Here is a 21733-nt window from a genome sequence, read left to right as displayed (position 1 = left end):
GGACATCACCAGCTTGCAGCAGCCTTGCACTCCTGCCCGGTGCCCTGTGTGGGGCATAGGGAAGGTGACACACCAGCACTGCCAGCACCTGGACCAGGACCTGCATCCCACTCCACTGTCACCCCTCTACTCCAGGCTGCAGGGCTCCCCTAACCCAGGGTATCCCGGGATTCTGGAGCACCAACAGCATGGGAAAGTGGCATGCCAGCACTGTCAACACCTGGACCAGGACCTGCATCCCACTCTACTGCCACCAGACTGCAGGGCTCCTCCAACCCAGGGTATCCCGGGATTCTGGAGCACCAACAGCATGGAAAAAGCGGCATGCCAGCACTGTCAACACCTGGACCAGGACCTGCATCCCACTCCAGTGTCACCCCTCTGCTCGAGGCTGCAGGGCTCCTCCAACCCAGGGAATCCCGGGATTCTGGAGCACCAACACGGCTGCGGGTCACGCAGACCGCATCCCTCTTCCCCCGATGCGGTCCCGCTGCCGTGACGCCGGCGAAGCCCCTGGGGCATCGCTCTCCCGCGGCGGGACCGGGGCGGGGGCAAAAGGGACAGAGAGATGTCCGGCTGTCCCCGGGGCCGAGGGCACGGAGCGATGTCCCCGCGCGCCGGACCCCGCTCCAGCCCACAGGGAGGGCACAGCCCCGGGGAAGGGGCCGAGCCGGGGAATTGCGGCGGCTCCGGGGGTCCCGCTCCCCCTCCCTCCCTTCCGCCCGCCCCTCCTGGCCGGCCCCTGTCCCCTCCCTCCGCCCCGCCGCCGGGCGGGGGCTGGAGCGGGTCCGGTGCCCGGGAAAGCAGAGGAGGAGCGGCGCAGGGAGGGAGCGGAGCGTGTTCTCCTGCGGGCAGCGCTGCGGGCGAGCCGGGCGGCAAGGGACGAGCAGGACGAGGGAGCCGGCGGCGCAGGGGGGGAGTCCCGGAGCCGGCCCTGCCCGCCGCGGCGGAGGGCGGCCCACGATGCCCGCCCGGCGAGCGCTGCCCGCCCGCCCTCCCGGACACCGCCGCCCGTAGCGGGGCCGCCGCGCCGCGGGGTGAGCGGGGATGCCCCTGATGGAACCGGCACCGGCGGGGGCTGCGCGGGGCGAGGCGGGGCGGCGGCTTCCCCGCGCCGTGCTGCAGAGCGGGATGCGGGATGCGGTGGGTCGGTGGCGGGGATGGCGGGAGCGGCGCGGGGGCATCGCCGCTTCTCCCGTGGCAGGCAGGTGCTGCGTGGCTCCTCTCCCGCCCTTCCCCTCGGGATTCCTCCCGGGAACAGCCCCGAGAAGCCCTCCCGGCAAGGGGCTCCGCTGCCGGGGCCGTGCGGGTGGGCTGCGGTTCAGGAGAGGCTGCGGCGGGGGCAGCAGGGCGTGATGGACGCGCCGCATGCGGGGAGAGATGCTGTGGAGCAGAGATGCTAAAATGTCACCGTGTGCGGTGTCCCTGCCAGGTCTGGATGCTTTGAGAGGCACTCGGTGTTTTTGCAGGTGAGGAGGGAAATGCAGGCGGTTTTTGATCAGCTGTCAATGACAGCTTGCAGGTAGAGAGATGAGATTTGCAAGCTCTGAGGTTGTGCAGTAGTTCTCTGGCTCCTTGTGGGTGAGTACTTGGGGAATGAACGTGTCGGAGTAACAGCGCTCGTCCTGCATGCTGTGTGGGCTTTTGTGGGGCGTGGAGGCACCGGGACAGAGCAGGGACCGCAGTAGACATCCCCCTGCTGAAAACGAGGTGGGTATGGTGAGAAAAAACAGAGATCACGGCTCTGAGCGCAAATTTCTGCCCGCTCCTACTCGGGCACAAGACGGAGTGTTTTTTACAACCTCTCGTTCTTGTACAATGGGGGTTTTGTGCTTGCTTTGGGAAGGAAGGTTTCCATAGGAGTTACTGCAGAAGGGGTTACCTCTGGGGCTGGGGCTGCTGGGTGTGATTCCCTTAGCCTTTAAATACCAGCATCCTGTTTAATCTGAGGACATTGCTTTGGACTCCCTCTCTTTTAAACCATCTCTGCCTCTCTCAGGTCAGATTTTTAGGTTGGCTGTTTCTAAAAATAAATACTGGTAAGACCTTAGGGGAAATCCTTTATGCATTAGTGTACAGGTAACTGAATATACTGTACAGGATGAGAATCTGCTTCCAAGGCTTGACACAGGGGAGGCAAAAGGACAAAATTTACATCAACTGAGGAACTGTCAAGCACTGGGAGCTATGACAACAGCTCCTTGCTACCTTCCCATATTTATTTGTATTCCTTCCTTTCATTGTTGGCTCTCACGTGGCATATTTCAACGTTGGTTTTGCCCACTCTGGGTGGAAAACCAGTGATGCTGAAAAAGATAACTGAACCAACATGTATGAGCAAGGATGATATCAGGTGGCATTTTTTCTTTGATATGGTGGATGTGAACTTGTTTCATATATACATATGATGCATATGTAGATTTACTACAAAAATCTGATGAGAACCATGATGGCTGTTGGTGCTTATTAGGCTATTTCAACACACAATAAAGATAATATTTTTTTTTTCTGATTAATGAAACATCAGAGGAGAGAAGGAACTTGTGGAGAGCCAAATCCTTAATTTCTCAGTCATGTAGTCACATCTGCTCAGTTACAGAACCTTTTGCTTGGTCTGCAAATGGAGACATTTTGTTTGGGTTGAGAGAGTTCCGTAGCTGAAGAAGAAGACTTTCAAATTTTCAGTTGATTTTTTATCTAATACTCTGCCTCAATTTTCTTTCACAGCTTTGGTTGTCTTTTTTTTTTTTTTCTTTGTTCACTCTTCCCTGCCTCTTTGTTCAGTGGTAGGAGTCTACCTACCACTGTACTTTGTGAGCTTTTAAAATTGGCGATATATCTATAATTATTACTTCCATCAGATAGTGTGTTGAACTGATTAGCCTACTTTCTTGCGCTCTAGTTTTTCTTCTTAATACTTTCTGCAGCCACAAAAATATTGCAGTTGCGTGGATAATACAGCAGCATGGAGGACATGTGTTTTTCTAATTGTGTTCACAAGGAGCTAATGTATCACTTTGGGATTTTATTATGGAATTGTCACTTATTGTGGCACTAGACCCTCAAGATATGCAAACTTCTCTAATGGAAAATGGCTGCATATCATCAGTGATTAATAGAAACATTTATTTTATTCACTAATGGTATCCTATGTGTACTGGCTGAAGTTATGGTGAAAGAAACTTTTTCAGTTGGTGACTCTTCAAGAGTAAGATCTGCCTTCAAGATTATTTTCCCCCATCTTTGTTTCCTCAAAAGAAAGGTATAACAAAGATAAATTCTGCAGTGCTGATGCTTCTGTGCTTGTCTTTTCACTCCATCCTGGTTTGTGCCCAGCCAGCCTGTGATCCATGGTCAGTTCTCCACTAGTTTTCACACAAGGGTCCTGAAATCAGCTGTGCCACCTTGTTCTGAGTGTCTGAAACCAGAATGCTTATGTCTTAGGAAGTGAGGACACCCCAGATTATGCCTTCTTTTGAAATCTTTGCTGTGTTTTAGACCTCTTTGCTTCCCAGGTGAGATTCTCATATGGGTTAAACCAGTTCAGTTGTGTTCTGTGTTTGGCAGCAGGGAGGTGAGCTCTCCAGAGCTGCTGCACAGTGTCTGCAGTGGCTCTGCCTGGCTGTAAGTGATGCTCTGTGCTTTGACAGGCCCTGCAGGAATTCCACACTCTTCAGATAGCCCAGCTTGATGTCACTTTGAATTCTTCAGACTTAGCCCTGTACCATCACAGGGCATTTTTAAAATGTTTTGGGTTTTTTTTTTTTTGTTTTTAATCTTACCACTGAAAAGTCTGGGTGCTAACATAAATTTGGAAATACAGTTGTTTTCTGAAGAACACCTAAAGCTCTTGGGGTTTTATAGATAGATGTTTGGATGGAGCATAAACACAGAAATAACAACCAGCATCTTTATTGCCATTGGTGTGCAAAGTTGGTGCTGCCGCTCGCTCACATATTCTCGCTTCCCTACTGAGGTGTTGTTTGCTAGGTTTGCATATCCAGAGTGAAACTTGCTTGTCAGTGATGCTTTTCAGAAATGCTTGCTTGGCAGCAGCTGAGAGACCCATTGTGAGGGGCATTGTTGTCCACAATGCATGTCCTGATTTCGAAAATCTCACACTTTTGTGAAAATTGTGCTACCATCAACATCTATTGGATGGACATGGGGCTGAAAAGGAGAGGCTACAGAATCTGACCTCTACTATCTACTCTGTATAATTGTTATCAGGGTTGTTAGATGTGGGGTCAGCATTCATCTGTTTTCTCCCTTTTTGCAGAACTGCTTTATTGGTCGCCTGTACCTGTCAAAACAGAGCTGAATAGCTGGCCCGTGTTGTAAACAATCAGATGTCTTTACAAAAGCATGTACTGACAGGATAGGGGAAAATGGCTTCAAACTGAAACAGGGTAGGTTTAATTAGATTTTAGAAGCAAAAAACCTTTACCCTGAGGGTGGGGAGGCACTGGAACAGGTTGCCCAGAATTGTGGATGCCTCATACCTGGAAGTATTGAAGGCCACTGAGCAATCTGGTCTAGAGGAAGGTGTCCCCTCTCAGGGCAGAAGGGTTGCAAGTAGATGGTGTTTAAAGGTCCCTTTCTACCCTGTGATTCTGAGAATCACATGTAACAGTGATGGGGCAATTCCACACAGTCCTAGGGAGCGGAGGGTAGTAGCATCATTCCTGTAGTTGACTTGTTGTTCTCCTTTTTTCCCGAATAAGCAAGTGGATCAACATCCGTCTAACCTCTTGAAGTACAAGATAACTTTCCTTACCCAAGTGGGTTTTCTATATTTTATTTCAAAAGGGTGAAGCTTCATTAGTGCAGGGTACAGGACATACCACAAGAGCATGTGGAATGTGTTATGGAGCTGCCATGCTTTCTGGTTATAGTGAAAGTTGTACAGGATTGATCAAAGACATGATTAGTCAGAAGGGAGTGGCCACAGGTAGAGAAGTGGGGACAGAATGGGCTTATATATAAAGAATAAGAATGGGCTTATATATATAAATGGGCTTATATATATAAACAGTGTTTTGATCCATTTTCCTGAAGGATTTGAGTTGTGTTATTCTTGTATCTCAACCAGAACAAGAATTAGCTTCAAGAGCCATGTGCAGAAACATGCTGATCATTGATTTAACATCTCCTCTAGGGATCTGAGGACCAGCATAAACTATAAAGTCATGCCACTCATTGCCAAATAACAGAAGCATGTCTGCTAGGTAGAGATTTAAAGTTAGCTACAGGGCTTGGCTACCTTTGCTGTTGAATAGGGTTTCTGCTTTTCTTGTTTTGTTCATGACCATACCCTGTGCCACACTGCCACACATCCTCTACTCCTTTAAGCCATTTGTTTAAATAGCCTTGAAAATTCTTTGACTATTTTCTCTTTGCTGTGCTCTAGCAAGTGGAAGGCTGATCCTTTGCTCAGAAAAGTTATCCAATGGAGAAGCAACATTTATCATTAATGGCTCAGGCTGTTGAAGGCAAAGAGGTTTTACAGAAATCATGGCAAATGCCTGTGAGACACTAACTCTCTTAGTAGCTCTAAGTCCGCTGTTAAAATCTCAGAAGGTGGAACTGATTATGAAATTGAACTCTGTACAATTGCAGAATCAAGCTTCATTCGTGTCTGCAGACAGATGATGTGTAAGTCTCCACAAACTTGCCTGAATCTCATGCCTGGTTGGCCCTGGCAGAGTCTCCTGTGAGTGGACCTGAAGGCCTCTTGGAGGTTGTCAAAACTAACAGGTTTCTACAGAGGCTGAGGGCTGGGCCCTCTTAGAAGAGCTGCTCTGTTGAGTAACTCAAACAGGAGCATGAGATTGCAGTGTGAAATTTCCCCAGATGTTTGTTCTGCTGCTTTTTGCTGCTTAACTGAGGCTCCGGTTAATTCAGAATCCTGCTTCACCATTCATCAGTTTAAGTCTATCAAAAGGAGAGCAGGAGAAAAAAAAATCCAACTTCAGTGGAAACACACACTGCAAGAGGCATTTTTACCACATTTGTATTCTGCTCTATGCTTCTGTCACCCACGCTTGTAAAATACTCAGTGACAACAAAATGAAGTACATTTAATTTCCAGATATACAATAATTTATTGTATTTAGTGAGTAATTGCTGGTAGCTCTTCTATGGTAACTTGTTTTTCTGCTCGTTGCAGACTTTGCTACATTCCTTGTGCATGGAGGGGGACATTTGGTAACACATGAACTGAAAAGAAACTAAGCTATTTGTTCTTAATTAATAGAGATATTTTGCAAGAAACTTGAAAAATATAACTTTGTATAATGCAGCTGGGATTTTTGGAGCATCCCATGAGAATAAGTTATGGGAGAAAGGCAAAGTATTGGAAAAATGAAGAGTAGCTGTAAAAGGATGCCTTTTCTTCTCTAGAACACCTAAATCACTCTCTTTTGTGCTCAAAGCTTGCTTGTAATACTGATGAAATACACTCATTAGCCTGTCAGAAGAACACTGTTGTGATGGCAATGCTGTATTTGGATAAATGAAGCCAGAAGAGCAATTTAGAGTTCACTCAGTTGGCACAGCCTTGTGAAGGAGTCTTGCCTCTCACAGAGCAAACCTGCTGCACAGGATCGTGGTCCCCTGTGCCAGGAGCTCTCCTACCCCATGATGTGCCATCATCAGCAGGCAGACCTGAGCACAAACAGGGCAAGAGCAGGACAGCCTACAGAATACAGAGCTGTGGGCTAGCAGCCCCGCAAACCGCCCCCAAATGCCATTTGTGGCAAAGTGTCCCCAAATGTCTTTTATTTCTTTATAAGGACCATGCCCACAGATTGCTCTGAGCACAACAGTGCTGCTGAAGGAGACACCTGAGGATGTGTCTTGCTATTCCCTGTGCTGGGAATGCTGTTGATCAGCAGGGAAAACGTATGTGTGTTGGACAGGAGAGTGTTCACATCACTTTGGTGTGACTTGGGGAGATGTCAGCTGGCTCAAACCTTTGCAATCTGTGGTTGTAATCCACCTTGGTGAAAAATTGAACAGATTTTAAAGAACTGGGTGTGAAAAATTATTTGTCACTGGATCATTGTAGCAACTGGAGTATTTAGGGATTTGAATTTCTGGTAGAATGGGCTCCACCTTAAAAAATACATAGTGATAGTGGGTATGTTTGTTAAAAGCAGAACCAGGTCAGGCAGAAGAAACCAGACCAGCGTTATACTTGGAACACTGGCCTGAGTCAAGGGAATTTCATTTCTCCACAGTGCAAATGTAAGCCACAAACTGATGAAGGTTTCACATCCTTGCATCACTCACACAAATTGTTCTCAGTTATCCTGAGAATACAGTGAGTGCTATTTCAAAAGACATGAGAAGATATAACACAATTCTCCAGTCATGAAAGCCATCACAAGCAGGTAGTGTCTTTCAGCAGATCAAATACCAGAAAAATAAAGTGCCATTCAAGAAACACCCAGTTTCCTGAGGCCCTACAACTTGCTGGCTGCACAGGCTATGTACTCTGAATGCAGAGATAGAAACATGAAGCCACTGAGGCTGAGAAAGGCCTGTAAGATCATCCATTCCAGCCATTAAGGGATGTCCTGGCTTCATGGCTGCAGGTTGGCTTTCTGTGCTGATGAGCATCAGACAGAGGGCAGCCCTTTGGCACAGCCTGTGGTTTTGGGAAAACTAGAGGTGGGTCACGGGTTGTGGCCACCATGTTACTCCTGTAAGGCTGCCAAAAGCACACGAGACAGATCATTTGTACATAATCCCTTCAGGCACCGCTGCAGCAGCAAGGGGAGAGAGGCCATGGCTTGTGTGGGGCTGTCACACACGGTACATCTGCTGCTGCCCTGGTGCACGCCCCACTGCGTGCAGCCAGTGACCCAAACAGCTCAGAAACAGCTCAGAAACACACAGGTACCCGAGGTTACATAAGGACAGCAGCAGCAGCTATGAAAGGAAAACAAGTGAGGGGTTCAGTGATACTCAGCTTGAGCTCTGTAGAGGAGCTGTGACAGCGATGCTGAGGTGGCTGAAGGCCATGCTAATCTGCCCTGCTGCCCGTCCCAGGGGAGCTGTAATCCTCATCCTCATCCACATTCTCGTCCTCGTCCTCATCCTCATCCTCATCCACCTGGACAGCCACTGGCTCGGCTCTCAGGGCTGGGGTATTGGAATTAATTACCAATATAGCCCCAAGGGACGTGCCTGGGCTTGTCTGGCCCTTGCTGCATGACTAAAGGGCGGCAACTGTGGTGTTTTCACCTCAGACACAACTTTGTCTAAGCTGGATGCTGCAGCTGGGTGCTAGAGACAAGTCCAAACATGCAGGAGCTCAGGTTTACCTTGGTGGAGAAGCTTTACGGCGAGGATGAAGGAAAGGAGTCGGGTTCTGCTAGAGGGTTTCGATCCAGAGCTTTATTCCTGGCCCACAGGCCTCTGAATCCAGTAACAGCTCTAACAGAACCTCTCGAACTGTGTGGTTGCTGTTCCTTTTAATTCCTTTTAACCCCAGGGAGAGGGGGAGAGAAGGGGCAGGGATCCCACAAAACAGGAAATGGGGGAGAAGTCTCAAGGAACAAATGACAGCTGGATGGCCCAATGTCCTCCAGGGGTCTAAGGCATCTTTTGAACTCTGCCAATCACTCAATGCCCTTCTGGAATGCCAGGACTGACAGACAGTGCTCAGCAGGGAGCATGGGAGGGGAAGGGAGAGGTGATGGATACACCTGGGAAAGGAACCAGGATACTGAGACAGGCTATTACACATCACACCGCAGCCCTGGGGGAGCTCCTGGGCACCACTTGCGTGCACTGACAGGTCATGCAAGGCACTTGCAGAATTTTGCTAATTCACAGGTGCTCAGGGAGAAAAGCTGTGCCTGGGCTGCGGGAGGTGACCTTTAAAGAGGAGCTGTTGGAGGACTTGCGTGGTTTGCAGGAGAGAGGAGGAAATTTTGACTGGAAATGGTTGGTCTATGGCTTTGTTTCTCTTATTCAGGCAGTTTCCATAGCAAAATAAAATCTTGCAATATACAGATTTCTGCCAGAAACTACTCAGATTTTAAAATTTTTGGCCCAAAACATTGAGCACAAATATAAAGCATTTTCTTTTTTTTTTTTTTGTAGGTCTGTTTTTTGAAGATCTTGTTTTATGTTTGCCTACAATTGCAAACATAATTTTGTATGTCATTTTGAATAACATTCTTGGGGGTGAGGGTTGTTCATTTTCTTTGTTTATTTCGGGTTGAGAGTGCAAGGGTTTATCTGTTTTTCTGTATTGTGTTAGTGGCATGAATGTCACACAGAAGATTCTCCTTTTGACTTTGGAATCTAGAGAAGGGATGTGGAGTTTGAAGTAGGAAATCAAATTAAATTTCTAGTGAAGGACCCCTATGTCTGCTAATTCTGTTTGTGTGTATATCTGTGTTCATTATTTGGATTTTTAGACAGAATTTCATGAGTTTGTAGTTCAGTGATGGAAATAACTAGGAACTGGGAAGAAAATTATTTTCTGTTGACCAAAGCCATAAACTGTTTTTCTTGCTAACAGCAGGAAAATTGGGTGTCATTTCAGATATACTGAAATATTTTATTTGCCTTGTGTCACTGTTTTATCTCTTTATGGTTTGAAGTTTCTTTGAGTAATTTCATTTACCCAGAGTTTAATTTTGAAACTACCTGCTATATTTAATGACCAAAATTGTGTTCCCCAGCCCCTCTGCTGCTCTTTCCTTTGGCTTCCGCAGCTCCCCTTAAGAGAGCAGAAAGCACAGCTAGGGTTCCACAGAGCAGCAGTGGTGTGAACTGGGTGCATTGCATTTATTCAGTATTGCCTGAGGTCCCTCAAGGAGTGATTGCATTTATCCCTACAGAACAGGGACCACCAAAGGCAGATTTTCCTGCCACTCCAACAGCTCTTGAAATAGAAGATTGAGACACTCTATTTCTTTATAAAACTCATAACAATCTTGTTGCCTAAACATAATATCAGACCTCACTTCTAATTTCCATAGGAGTAATTAATAAGTTATTTACATGAAGAAATATTATTGTCAGTCTGAACAAAGAGCAACAGAAAGAGACCCTGACTGGAATGGCAAAAAAAAAAAAAAAAAAAAAAAAAGCATAAATAACATCAATCTCATTGTAATCCTGCTCTTTTTGTTCTCTAAATAAGAATATTTGGGTCAAGGAAATGGTATAGAAACTTGCTGATATTTTTTTATTACCAATGGCTCTGCATCTCCTGGCATGGCAGTCTCTATTTTCCAGTACATAATGACCTGCAATTAATCTGCAGTCATTTATCCAATCAAATGCTCGTGTCTTTGGAATCAACACCAGTGGGGTGCTCAAAGGAACAACAAATCTCTTATGACATCAATTAATCGATTTCAAGGAGCTCATTCTACAATGTCTTGCCGCCCAGCACCCCTGTAAGCATTCTTTCTGTGTTCAAAGATAATTTAATTATCAGATAACTGATGTTTGAAAAGAATTACTATCCATAGTTTTAATTAATAGTTGACATAAACTGTATTCCATCCTGAGTTAGACAAAGTTAAATTAGGTGTGGGTGTTAGTACATCCCTGGTGTACTTTTTTTTTGCCATTCCGGTCAGGGTCTCTTTCTGTTGCTCTTTGTTCAGACTGACAATAATATTTCTTCATGTATATAACTTATTAATTACTCCTATGGAAATTAGAAGTGAGGTCTGATATTATGTTTAGGCAACAAGATTGTTATGAGTTTTATAAAGAAATAGAGTGTCTCAATCTTCTATTAGCAGCAAGGAAACTTCTGACAAAAATTTGCATTTTTCTTCCCTCAGCATTTTTAAAAATTAATTTCTGATACTAGAAATAGCTACCTGACTAGTGTTTTAGGACAGACTGTTTTTTGGGTTTCTTTCTTTAAGGCTTCATTTTTATCACATATCACCTTGGCTAACATAGAACCTTGTCTTCTTCAGTCATTTCTTCTTAGGAAACTAACATCTTCATAACACTTTCTTAATGTTGCCATCCTTTTATAATGGTGAGGCTTCATTTATCTTAAGAGGAATCACTCCCTTGGCTTCATTTATACAGTGGAGACAGTATCTGTTGCTGTCAGAGACTCAGTCTGATGGATGGATCTCACAGTCATGAAAGATGACTTAATCTGGTCCAAAGTTATTCATGGGGTTCTTGGCTGAATAACTCAATGAAATGGTTTCACAGATCTAAAATGCACTCACCCACCTGAGAGCAGATGTTTGGTCGCATTATTCCTCTTGTGGGGCAGGAAAATTGGCTTCTAAGTGTGAGCAATGTGAGCTCCAAAGACAGGAGTATTTTAAAGAACTGTAATTTTCAAAAGAACAGAATGATTTGTTGAGTGAGAGGCCACTCATTATTCTTTTGATATGTATTTTCTGATTTCAAAATTCCTGCTGAGACCATGCTGATTCCTGGTTCTAAGATATTTGCCTTGGTATAGAGGGCTAGCAAAACAGCTGTTCAGCTTTAAATCCCATTACACAGGTCTCATACTAAATTTTACCATGGAGGACAAACTTGCTGTTTGCAATGATGTGAGGTGGAATGATTTTTAAAAAATATTACTGTATTGTGGAACAACAAAAAGCAATAATTTTAAAATTGCCATTCCTCTTCCTTGTTATTCACAGTAGGGATGGATAGCCAATGCAAAATTCTGGGTGTTATTGCTTGTAGAATTCCATTTTGCTTGATGATCTTCAGCAGAAGCCAGTCAACGATGCAGGTAATTTGAAAAATAAATTTAAAGGGGAAAGTTTATTTATTTATCTCTATTATAAAGAATTCAACAAGGGAAATAGAAATCAGGAATAAAATCTACACAGTTTTGTGAGAAAACGTGAATGAGTCAGTTAATCAGACAGAAGGAGCACAGTGTGAGCACTTTTTCAAGTAAAGCTCATCACAGGACAGAAGAGCACACGTTGGGATGTGTGCATACCAGTGGAATGGAAGTACCAACGCCTGTGTGGAGTTGGATTGGCATTGAATGGTTTCACAAGCATAGAGAGATGAGGGAGATCAGGATATCCAGTCCTCCCACACTTCAGGCTAGCATGGGTTTTTATGTGGTGCTTTGTCCCTTGTCACCTCCTCTGTCATCTTGTAATAGAATAAAAAAGCATTTTTATCTCCTCTATCCACACCCTTTGCCCTCAAGGCAGATGTGTGGGGTGTGCACTTCAGCACTCAAACCAGTCACCTCCTTTTCCTTCATCCTCCTAAGCAACATTTCATGTACCAGAACTTCCAGGTTTTTCAGCTTTACATGAACACTTCAGTGTGGCTATCTAAGTTGTGCAGCTCTTCTGGGGTTTGTTTCCTTGAAGGTACACAGTGGCAAAGTGTTCAACACTGGCTGCCAAGCATCAGGTCCTTTTCAGGTTTGTTCCCAGCTTGGCAGCCAGAAGAGTCTGGTGTTCTCTGACCATCCTGCTTGGATATTCAGCCTTCCAGCCTTGGCCTTCCTTAGTACACTGGTCTTCTCAGACCTAGTTTGCCTTTGTCTCTTAGTTTTGGTTTCATCTACCTGTGATGATGACAGAAGAGGGAAGCTGAAACTTCCTCCATTACTGCATCATATGAGAAAAGTGAACTGAGATTACTGGGAATTATTAGTTAAGGCATTCTTGGTAGCAGTTGCACCTTTTGAGGGTTTTTTTTTAAGCCTTAACGGCCTCAGTGAGATACTCAAAGTTTTGTTCAAGCCATCAGTGACTCAAGACTGGTAGTTTTTAAAAATTATTTTGCTTTTAAGCCTGTAAACAGCTCTTCTGCTAGAAGGTTTTGTTGATAAGTTGTTAAGCACAGTGGATAATGGAAGTATTTCAGTGAGTGACAGGTAGAAACTGGAAAATAATTTTCAGGACTTCTCTCTCCCTCTGCATTAGTGTAGCAGAAGCAGTTCCTGCCCTGTTTTATCAGTTTGCTGTAAACAGTGGGTGAACATTTGAGCAGTGACAGCTTGCAAACAGCTGCTGAGGTGCTGGGGGATGTGGTTCTTGGGCTGAAAGTTGTGCAAAACTCTGCATTTAATGTACGCACGCTGTATCCATGTTTGATGAGTATGAGTTACCTCAGATAGAGCTGGGATTTCAGTGGGAGGGGAGAAGGCAAATGATAATGGTGTAAAGTGGAGGTAAAGAAGGAATGGAATGGTGTTAAAGGTGGTGGTTCTGTGAGCATCAGTTGTTTTGGCAGTGACAGAACAGGAATGTGGGGTGGTCTCTCTTTATACCTTCCAGGCTGAGCAGAAGATGGGGTCCCCCCCAGATCTTCCTGGGGTGCATGAAGATAAATAAAGTCAATTACAATTATGTTTTGAGTTTTGTATCTAGGGAAGTACTGCTATTTCCAGTACTCATTACAAAGGATGTCCTTCACCAGAGACCAGAGCAATTGCTAGCCCCATTAAGGCTGCATGTGAAAAGTGCTTTCCTATTTCAGACAAGACATCTCAGAAAATGGAAAAACCAAATGTTTACTGACTCACTCGTTCTTATGTGTTGTAGCTCCGCTATACTTGCTCAGAAAGATAATTTGACAATTTGAAAAACTGGTTGCAATAAAACTGTTTGCTGAAATGGAAAGCATCAAATCAAAAAGATTTTCCATGGTGGACCAAGCTCAAATAATTTAGCAACTCATGCATATGTTAACACAGAATGTCATATCTCTAAACCAGCCCTATACTGCAGAGCTGTTATGTCAGGAATATGGTCATGCAGCTCCTTTATTGTGTGCCTATAGCAGCACTTGCATCTCTGCTCTGCCACTGCACTCAGAACATGCTCTTGGTTTGACCTCCCTTGCAAACAGGCAGGGAGTTTCCTTTGCTGATGTTCTAAACACAGCAATACATGTCATGGCTCAGGAACATCCTCTAAAAAGGTATCTGAGCTTTAAAAGTATGCTAAAGAGAAGGAAATGTTTCTTTTCCTCTCTTTTCCTGTCTGGGCATGCAGCTCATGGCACTGATCTGCTGACAATGCCCTGGTTCCTTGCAGGCAGTGCAGTTACACAGGTTTATGGCACAAGATGGCTCATGTCTCATGTGGAAGGTGAAATATAACCCTGTGCACATAGCCTAAATTTTATGTACTGCATGGCACTAGTTGGATTAAGTGGGATGAAATTAGGCCAAATAGAGAAATAATTGTGTTTTCCTCTGATTTCAGATTTGCTCAGGTTAAGCTGTGATTAATGCAGGCACTCAAACTCTTTCTAGTGGTTGTGTTACTTTAAAAAAGCCAATTTTTTCAGAAATCTTCATTATGATGATAACATTCATTATGATGATAACATTCATTATGATGATAACACTTGCAGCTTCCATCTTGGACATTGTTCCAGACCTGAAAATGAAACAGGAACAAAAAATACATGGCAAATAAAGTCTTCGTGTGTCCACATTCCATGTTACATTGTAGACCTTTTGACATCAACTCATTCAGATTTGGAGAAGCTTTGCTCCAAGAGAGTTTCACACCACCTTTCCACTTAAATGCTGCTATGTTTTGTTTTCACAGAATTTACTAAATCTTTGGTCTCTTGAACTCAGTGGCAAAGCTTCTACTGATTCAGGGAGGGCAGGGTTTGACCCATTATTTACAAATTTTCCTCTCCCCTCAAACACAAAATCATAGATCATTAAGAGTGAAAAAGCCTACAAAATCATCCAGTACAACCTTTGATTGAACCATGTCTACCACTAAACCATGTTCTAAGCATCACATCTCCCTGTTTTTTGAACACTTCCAGGGACAGTGATTCCACCACTTCCCTGGTCAGCCTGTTCCAGTGCTTGACCAATGAAGAAAATTTTCCTACTATCTAATCTAAATCTCCCCTGGAACAACTTAAGTTTTATCTTACTTAACATAAAAAAGGCTAGTGCCTAAAATAAATAATTAAACAAATGGACTGTCTTGCCTTGATTTCAAATGTTTTTCAGGGAACATTTTCACAGTACAATTCATTTAAAAGCACATATGCTGTGCATGCTGACAAACAGTGAACACCAATTTATCAAGGCATTTCTCCTCCAGCCAGATATGTTGGGCTGTTTTTGAGTCAGCCCTCAGTGTAGGCTCGCCTCTTTTTGTGCTGTCACCTTCCACTCTGCTTTGCCACTGTTTTCTCCTGTCTTCACAGTCTTACTGAAAGACAATCAACTCAAATTAGCTTCTCTGCACAAAAGAAAAAATGCCTGAAGCTTTCTGGAACGTGTGGCATCACACTTAAGAGCTGCTAACCTCAAGTGACTTCTTCAGGAAGTTTCACTTCTTGGTGATTTGGCCAGAAAGCAAGTGCTGGGGATATAAATTGGGTTGATGGGAGTAGAAAGGGCGGATTCTGGGATGCATTTAGGTCGGGAGCCTGCCTGTCAGGGGATTAGGGAGAGGCTGTAGGTAAGTTTATTATCCTGCAGTTTGCTGCCACCCGCCGAGCACCTGGAGGCTGCTGCTGTCAGGTGGGATATCGAGTGTGATCCGTGACTGCTCTGATGCTTTTATCCCGGTCCCAGTGCCAGTGGTTGGAAGCTCAGTTTATCTGCTGCTGAGGGGGCACAGATCAGGCGTCTGAGCTGCTCGAATTTGCCGTGACTACGTGCTGCATGAGCATCGCCCTGAGCAGGGTGCCTGAGAAAATCAATCCTAATGTTGTCTTTTCAGAGCTTGAAGAAGCTTGAGGTGGGTTCTGCAGGAAAGAGGTGTTGTCTAGATGTGGATGTGAAAGGAGAGACTGGATAAAAGAATTACAGTGGGAATGTAACAGAGAAGTTTGCTTGAGGAATGGCATTTTTATCATGGCTTAGACCATAGTGCAGGCTGCTGTCTTTCTCAAGAGCCCAGATAATATGAGGTAAATTAGTCTAGAAACAAAGGGCATTTAAACATTTTAGTCTCACTTTGCTACCCACTTATTATTGTTGTAGCATAGCTGAGTTTGGTAATGAAATATGCCAATTATAGAAGTTTTCTTTCTCAAAACTGTAAGGGAAATATATTTTTGAGGTCAACTGCCTTGTCTTTTTTTTTTTTTAATAAGAAGCTATAGTCCTTTTCAGAATGTTTTTGAAAATAGGTTTTGAGAAAAGAACAATTATCATGGTCAAAATGAAAAATATTTTAAGAAAGCCAGCTTTATTATTTTTCTAATGCATGTGTTTTTAAACCCAGCACATGAAACTGAAAGGCAGTTCCCCTCTGTGCATGATGAAATGGAGGAATTTGAAAATTTAGAAGAAAAATTGTTACTATGAGAAAGTATATGAAATTAGTTCATGTGCCATACAGTCTCTTCTTGTAGATTTTGTTTAACATTGAGGTGTGTCCCTAAGTAGCAGTTTTCCTTTTCACCAAAAGGCTGTTAATAATTGACATGAGCTCTCTTCATACGAGCTCGGACTTCAAGTGGAATATTAACCAGTGTCGCTTAAATTGGATCTCCTCTAGAGAGCCTGCAGTCTTTAGCTAAAAAGTGGGAGAATACCTTGGCACTCCAGGGATTTTTATCATCTCTGCCATTCCCTGTGAGGATGTGTTTTCTTTTTTTGATGGAAAACCTGCTCTCTGACTTGTGTGCAGCTGCCTCGCCAGGACCAGCTGTGAGTGCTGTTCTCTGCTGCCAGCCCAGATGTGCCTTCTACACCCACAGCTGCACACAAGCCCAGCTGGAGACACCAGGCCAGGCTCTGCTGGCCCTTGCATCTCTGTCATCTCTGTGAAAGCTTGTGAACCTAGCCCCGTGGATTCCACTTGCCTGTGCCAAGGGATTCATTTTGTCTCTGCTACAAACTCACCCTTGAAACCTCTCTCTGCACTTACTTTCTACCCTCTGACTTAGACTCTCTCTGGAAAAGCATCTAAGCTAACCTCTTCTGTCCTTCTCACTTCACAGTGTACATTTGTTTGCATTGGCCTTCTTTTGCACTGATACCAAAGCTAACATCTACATCACATCTCACTTGTGCTGTGAGACATTTCCATTTCACCACAGTCAGAGTGGAGTGGTCTGCAGGAGCCAGGCAAAGCAAAGTCTGAGTGCCCTTCCCTAAATGCAAAAGAGGGAATGCTGCACCAGAGGTGACTGTTTTGGTGATGTGTAGCTACCTCTCTGTGATGAGTAGCAATTCTTCTTCACCCTTGTCACTCCTAAAAATGTTTCATAGGAGATACTCCCACAGCCACCCAGAAGCTTAGTGGTGAAATTAGTTTTAGAAATGCAGTCTTTCAAGGCAAACAGGTTTTTCAGTTAGGGTTTTAATTAATTTCAGTAAGCTTGATTAATCTTAGTGCACGGCAAAGAGACAGACTAATATATAGGAGTGGATTTTACTGTTAGCCCCTTCTTCTTGTTGGTATTACTGTGCTCTGGTCCTGTGTGACCACTGATCCAAAGTATCTTGAGAGAAAAAGCCTCCTGTTTCACTCCAGCCTTGCCACCCTCATGGTCAAGTATGTCTCCTCAATATCTTAACCTGTCCTCTTTCAGTTAAAATCCATTGCCCCTTCTCCTATCACTCTATGTCCTTGTCAAAAGTCCCTCTCCAACTCTCTTCTAGCCCCTTTCAGTACAAGAAAGTTCTCTTATGTTCTAACCTTCTTTTACCTAGGCTGAACAATCCCAATTCTCTCAGTCTTCCCTTTTTTTTCTGGCCAACTTTCCTGTTTGAGACTGATGGCACCACAAGTCATTAAAGATCAACATTGGTTTATAATGTAGCATACCTTGGATTGTATCAGACCTCTGAAGCTTAATCTATTTTGCTTGATTAACTTTAAAATATGTATTTTGTCATTTCTGGCAAGCTTTGTGATTGGCATTGCTTTACAAGCCTACAAGTAAAAAAAAAGCAGGTGCTTTGCTGCATCCTGGAAAGAAAATCATTGAAAGATGTAGCTAATTTTGTACCTTGGCAAGGACTGACATTTTTCATTTAATAGGTAGAGGCCCAAAGCTCTGGCTTCATTGAAGCCCTGCCAATTTGACTGGAAGAGAGTAGAGCCTAGGGAATACAAGAGCTGTACCTGAACAATCATTTCAGTTTGGTAATATTTTGGTAAGATGGAATGAGAGGGTTTTCAAGGAAGGCTTGTAGCACAGGGTACATTAATTGTTACCCAGTTATTTTTCTTGTCAGTTCCCAAGAAATCTCAGCTTGACTTAACAATTTTTTAGAAATATCTTATTTCTTGAACAAGGTTGTTAATTTGGCTTATTATTTTGGAAGTTTCTGCGTTGACTGAGCAAGCCAGAGACACACAGCGTGGTACTCATAAGTGAGTATGTTTATAATGAGCATTGTTTAGACGTGTGCTTGTCAGAAACTCAGTGTTTTTCTAAAAGATGCTGTTCCATGTTCACCCATCTTCTAGAGCCCACAGGGTGAAAGGAGTGGCTTAAACCAGAAGCATGGTTTGTTGTTGGCTGGCATCTTTTAGACACAGTTGGCAAGAGGTGAAAGAAAATCTCGATGTGGAATATGGGCATTAACATCAGACGAAGTCTTCTGCTGTATAAGAAGATAAACTAGAAAAAACAAATGGAGAGGGAAGCAAGGGATTCATCCAGTCAGATTTAGGGTGATTGAGATTACACCACTGATTCACACAGGGCACTGGATGATAAGATGCTGTTTGGGGCCTGATATTTGATTCACTGGCTGCTACATGTGGGTGGATACTGAAGAGTGGTGCTATGATCTCTGGCTTTCCTCAGTTTCAATACAGATTCCATTTGTGAGGTTCAGTACCTGTTATGCTGTCCTCTATTGATCTACCATCCCTCAGACTCCTCAGATTCTCTCAGCTGCTTTATTCTCTGGCCCAGCTGTTTAGCCTCACTTCCAGAGCTCTGCTACTGCAACTTACTTTACACTGAGTGGATTGAAGTGGCTTCCTTTACCCACTAGGGCAGGATTTAATCTCAGATACACATTCTGGATTATGTTTGTTACAAAATATCTTACCTTTTTAGAGTTCATCGCATGTTATCTTAATTTCTTGATGCTTAGCACAGGTGAAATCCTGTTGGCTTCCATACATACAGTCTGAGTCCTGACTGCATGGATTTATGAAAACCAAATATAAAAATATAATCAAAAAGCCATTTTACCTGCTGTTACTTCCTTTGACTTCCAGTATTTTTTTATCCATCTAAAACCTTACCTAAGAAAGTCTAAGACTATATTGCAAGAAAATTGAGGCATGTAAAAAGAGGAGGCTAAACTCTGGTGACTCACATAGTGTGGAAGTATCCTCAGCTGTGTTTCTTGTTCTGTTGTGTCAACAAAGATCTCTTTTACTGTACAGAGCCCAGTTAAGTAGCCAAATGTTTCTTGTAGTGCTTGCCTGTCCCCTCACTCATGCTTGACTAGAGAGAGGAGATCCCAGGCAACGGTGAGCTTTGTGTCTGGGGGGAGAAGAAGAGAAATGGTGGTGCAAATAATGCCCAGCAACTTCCAGAGCACAGGCTCAGCTGTGGCTCAGCCTCTGACCTTGCTAAATTGGGGGTGTCCTAGTCCCTCACAGGTTTACACCTCTGAGAAATGGTACCTTCTACCACTGCCTTAGTTTGTAAGCTCTTGTGGGTGCACACAGAATGAAGTCTTCAGGACAACGAGGAAGATTCAGTTATTGTTTTTATCTGAGTAGACTTCTTAGCTGCCAGATTTTGCATTTGTAGCTGCTGCATTTTGCACTGGGAGCTGAAAGAGTTAGAACAGCCTTTTTTTTTCTCTGCTGGTTTTCCTTTGGCTTTTGTTTGTTTCATATTCCCTAAATGTTCTGTTATTGAGCCTTGTCCCTGCAACTGTGAATTAGAGAAATTTACCTCATTGCACCTTCCTAATAGTAATCACCTGACTCTGGCAGGTGTAGCTTTAAAAACTAGCCAGACTGTTAAGAGTGTAGGGCATGTAAAACTGTGCAGCAGTTGGATCTCAGGTGGCAGAAGGTGAGGTTAAAAGTGTCATTGATCTCTGATGGATACCTCCACAGCCTGGAAGTGTGGCCTGGAAGTAGGATTTTCTGCTGTTTCATGATTTTTTGTGTCATATCAAATTTGGGTCCATCCCCTACACAAGATGCAGGTAAAATCTGTTTCTGCCAGCTGATCACCCAAGGACTTTGCCTTTTTTTTTTTTTGTGCTACTGCTCTGTCTCATTCTTCCTTCTTAATCCTCTGCATCTTGTCCCCACATATGCAAAACTCGCTTGTTTGTCATTAAAGTAAAAATACTACAGGCAATCCTTTTTAAAACAACACCAATGGGTATTTTGAACTATTCAGAAGTATGAAGTCAACCTTTCTGTTGTAAATTTTTTTTTTGAGCAATGGCTTTTTGGAAGACAAAAGTTTTGCTTTCCTTAGACAGCATCCTATTGTTTAAAAAGCGACCATCTAAACCAGTTTCCTGGAGCTGCATTCATTTTTTTTGGTGGTTCAGGGTTCTCAGCCAGGCTACATCCATGTAATGCAGCAAGGTTTCCAGGAAAGGGTACAATGCTGCCTTGGAATGGCACAAATACAGTTTTTCTTTATAACATTCTTTCACCTCCAACCATTTCAGTCCAAGGAATTCCCAAGTTAGATGTGATTTCTGTGTACAGAAGAGAAAAACAAGCATGTATTTACGAGGCTTAAATTCCCTGGAGAGCCACATGAGCAGAGAGAGAGAGATGGAAATAGCTGAAGCAGATTTATCTATTAATTGGAGGTGACATCCATGAAAAATGTTTTGTGCTTTTTTTTTTTTGCCCAGCCATGCTTTGCCTACCAATGTCTTCACAGCATTAATCACAGCTAAAAGGTTCTGTGGGAAACCTTTTCCACTAGGTTAAGGAATGCTAGTGTGGATATAGACTTAATGTTTTGTCCTTCTTCAGAGGGCTTGCTTGCTGGATAGAGGGAAGGAAGGCTGTCAGCAGATGGTTTTAGCCCTGGAAAGGAAGCAAGCACCTCTGCTGAAAAGGTGTTAATGTTTTCTTGCTATTAAGGAGCTGTAAGTGTGAGATAGACAGCTGCTAATATTTCTAGTGGCAGAGGAGGCAGCTTGTAAATGTCCTGACACATGGGCAAAGGACCTGTCTGTGCTTTTAGCTGGGATCTAGGTCAAGAGGAGCAACCTTGCATGCAAATTCAGTGATGAGAGAGAAGCGTGGTTTTGTGTGGTGGCACAGCAGGACCAGCAGGACATCTCTGGTCTTGTGTCAAGGTAGAGTGCTCCCCCTGTGCAGGGCAGGGAAGGAAGTAGGACAGGACAGTACTGTCCAGGGAGGGCAGGGAGACCTAAAAAGGATCATGAGGCTGGGTGAACCCTTCTTGGAAGCACTGATCTCTAATGGACTTGTTGGAGAAACAATGAGTTTGTGCATATGAAAGTGATTTGGTTTTCTGGTGTTTTGTGTGCCCATTACAATGCAGGTCTAACTGCTGTCCTCACCTTGCTCTATCCCCTGTTTCACAATAGGATCTCTGATGGGACGTCCTCACAAACAAATCCAAAATTATTTGGGGCCAGCCCAATTTACACACAAAGACCAAATCCCCAGAATAGACCACTGGTTATTCTGGTTTTATCTCCAGCTAATTTCTGGTATGTGTTTGCAATAGCAGCAAGGTCACAAAAAGAAATCTATTCAAACATCAGCATGTCTAAAAGACTGCAAATCAGGCATGTTAAAAGACATAAAATTAT

General features: G+C 43.9%; 1 protein-coding gene across 1 annotated transcript in view; it reads left to right on the top strand.

Moving 5' to 3' along the window:
- The first annotated feature begins 822 nt into the window (after nt 1–822).
- PLPPR1 (phospholipid phosphatase related 1) overlaps nt 823–21733 on the top strand; it is a 119552-nt gene continuing 98641 nt past the window's right edge. The window contains exon 1 of the mRNA XM_059493014.1: nt 823–1037. The gene's annotated coding sequence lies outside the window, so the exon portion shown is untranslated. The remainder of the gene's footprint in view (nt 1038–21733) is intronic.

The sequence above is a fragment of the Ammospiza nelsoni genome, chromosome Z, assembly GCF_027579445.1.
Source record: "Ammospiza nelsoni isolate bAmmNel1 chromosome Z, bAmmNel1.pri, whole genome shotgun sequence".
NCBI classification, from domain to species: domain Eukaryota; kingdom Metazoa; phylum Chordata; class Aves; order Passeriformes; family Passerellidae; genus Ammospiza; species Ammospiza nelsoni.
The sequence above is the reverse complement of the archived record's forward strand: the minus strand, read 5'-3'. Positions and strand labels throughout refer to the sequence as shown.